Raw genomic sequence first — 3139 nt, forward strand, 5'->3', positions numbered from 1 at the left:
TCCTCCCCCCCCCCCCCCCCCCCAACTGCTCTGCCTCGCAGGACGATCCCCATCTGTTTGATCTTCTGGGATGCAGGAGAGCAGAAACGCGCCAGCCTTTGCGCTCTCCCTTGTAGCACTTCTCATTTCCTACAACTTTGCCTGGAAAGTTAACTCCGGGCTTACTCGTGCTGGGAGTTTTCCTGGCAGCTGCTCCACTGGCGTGATGCTACAAAGTTCTTCCAGTTGAGTGACTCTCCAGCATTGGAGTCATCCATCCCTGGGTGTTTGGTTGATGGCAGAAGACATGCAAGGGCACCGTGAGTCGGCACCGCAGGGTGGCCCTGCCTGATCCTGGCACCTCTCCCAGGGAAAGGAAACTGGGAGTCAGATCCTCCCTGTCCCTCCTCAAAGCCTGAGAGCTGCTCTTCCCTGTGCCACTTGGGACGTCACGCTGAGATGACTCGCTGTGACTCCAAGACGTTTGGGTACAGAAGATGGCAACCGTGGTGTCACGTGCCAAAGCCCCTTGAGATGCCAGCCCTGCTCCCAGGACTCAGGCTCTCATAAGAAGGGGCTTGCTCCGTTAGACAGCAGGTACCATCTTCACGCTGCGGTCCCTTCCAGGAAGGACACATCATTTATGACCAACCTCCGCAGGCTGGTTATCCACATGGCCTTGGTAACCTCTCCTTTGAGATCCAGGAGTGACTCCTGGAAGATGGTGCCTAATTTCCATGCGATTTGATGGAACTTTGGGTTTTTTGCTGTGGGTTGTTTTTTTTCCCTTATTCTTTCCAGTGCTGCTCTCACTGTTTTTCCCTGGCCTGGTGCTGTCATCATCTGGTGTCATCACTCGGGAGATGGAGGGGGAGGCAGAGGTGTTTCCTTGCAAGGAACAAATGTTGGAATAACCCGTCTTTGCTCAGCTGGCAGCATCTCCAGTGCCCAAAACACACTGGAGAGATGTAAGCAAAGCCTGGCCACACCACAGCCTGGCAGGGAGGGACAGGGGACTTGATGCTTGGAAAAAATACTCCGGCAGCACAATCTCCTGGACTCTGCCTTTAAAAAAAAGAAATCTCCCAAAGGAACTGATGGAGCCCAACATTCGCGTTATTTAAAACTGCGCAAAATAAAGAGCCGGAGGCTGCAAGCTCAGTATGAATGGCAATGGCTTCTCAGGACCTTAGTTAAAGCCCCCGGGGGAGGAAAAGCACATCAGCCAGCCAAAATAGGTCTCTCCTCCTCTCCGTTGCCATGTTTCCACGTAGCTGGGAAAATGAGTGAGGTCTTGGGAATATCTTTTTGCTGGCTGTGCATTCAAACACGCAGTTGAGATACTTTCCTGTATCACCTCCCCTCCCTCTGGTCCCCTGCCAAGGAGAAGCGTTCGGGACTTGCTCTTCCCCCTCTGCACGACTGCCAGCGTGGAGGACAGTGCTGGATGCAGGGTGCCACGGACCTCTGAGGGTCTGGCCAGTGCTGGGCAGATGTGTCAGGATTTGGGCTGTCAGATGGAGATGGGGTTTCCCAAAAGCAGCCGGTGCTCGGTGCAGAGAGCTTTGGGGAGCCAAACGAGGCAATAAATGCTTTCCTGTGCTGCTCCATGCCATGTGAGCATGGCACCTTTCCACAGAGGGGCTCGTGGCAAACCCCAGGTCTGCATGCTCTGGCCCTGTTCATCACTTCACAGGCCAAGATGGGAGGGCGGAGGGGGCCTGGGTTGGGATCCCAAACCTGCCCAGTGCCCCTGTCCATCCCCTAGAAGGTGGCACTAAACCTCTCTCCCCCTCGTCACTTCGGTTCACGCTCCCCAGGGCTCTCACTGCATTTGTGCCGCCCGTGGAGCAGCAGTCCCAGCTGAAACCATCCCACAGGGAAAAACCATCCCCCCATCCCACGGGGAATAACCATCACCCCATCTTGACAGGACAAGGGGTAGTGGTTTTAAACTAAAAGAGGGTAAATTCAGGCTAGATATAAGGGAGAAATTGTTTACGCTGAGGGTGGTGAAACACTGGCCCAGGTTGCCCAGAGAGGTGGTGGATGCCCCATCCCTGGAAACATTCCAGGTCAGGTTGGACGGGGCTCTGAGCACCCTGATCTAGTTGAAGATGTCCCTGCCCACGGCAGGGGGGTTGGACTAGATGGCCTTGAGAGGTCCCTTCCAACCCAAACCATCCTATGATTCTATGATCTCTCTGCCATGGAGACCTCCTCTCACCCAACGCATCTCCCCCTGTGTCGGTCTCCTTCCCAAGAGCTTCCCAATGGCCTGTAAAGCCACTTCAGAGCATTGACCTGATTTTCTCCTCTTCCCCATGCATCTCCAGGCTGTTTCCTATCACGCTGCCATGGGGCTTGGCTTCTCCTCCCACCTTCCCACGGCTGTGCATAGCAGCGGCTCGTGGTGCATTCCTTTGCATCGTAATCTCCGGCTTGCTATCTAAGGAGTTGAAGGATATTTCCAATCCAACGCTGCCAGAAAATACTGGCACCCACCTCCGGCTACCTTCCTCTCATACACAAATCCAGCTCCTCAAGCGCTCTGATACTCTGCCATGTTTAAACAACCATCACTTACAGTCAGCTCTCAATGCAGTGGCTTATTTTCCGGCTCGTTTTTTTTTCATTCTTTTCCAAGCCCCAGCTGATTTCTGCAGTTTCTTGCCCTAGTGACTGGGCTTGACTCTTCGCACCGCGTGCCCGCACTGTGCCTGCTGCGTGAGAGCTGCAGCTTTAACTGGGCTGCAAAACATGCAACACAACCTCATCTTGGCCTCTCCATTCTCTAGGGAGCAGCAGGTCCAAGAAGTGATCGACCTTCTGCCATCGTTGCCGATGCCATCAGTATTGATACAGGCTGGGGGATGAAGGGATTGAGAGCAGCCCTGCCGAGAAGGACTTGGGGGTACTGGTGGATGAAAAGCTGGACATGAGCCGGCAACGTGCGCTCACAGCCCAGAAGGTCAACCATCTCCTGGGCTGCATCCAAAGCAGCGTGGCCAGCAGGTCGAGGGAGGGGATTCTGCCCCTCTACTCTGCTCTGGTGAGACCCCACCTGCAGCACTACATCCAGCTCTGGGGCCCTCAGCTTAAGAAAGACACGGAACTGTTGGAGCGGGTCCAGAGGAGGGCCACAAAAATGATCAGAGGG

This window comes from Aptenodytes forsteri, unplaced genomic scaffold (genome assembly GCF_000699145.1).
Source record: "Aptenodytes forsteri isolate BGI_AS27 unplaced genomic scaffold, ASM69914v1 Scaffold76, whole genome shotgun sequence".
NCBI classification, from domain to species: domain Eukaryota; kingdom Metazoa; phylum Chordata; class Aves; order Sphenisciformes; family Spheniscidae; genus Aptenodytes; species Aptenodytes forsteri.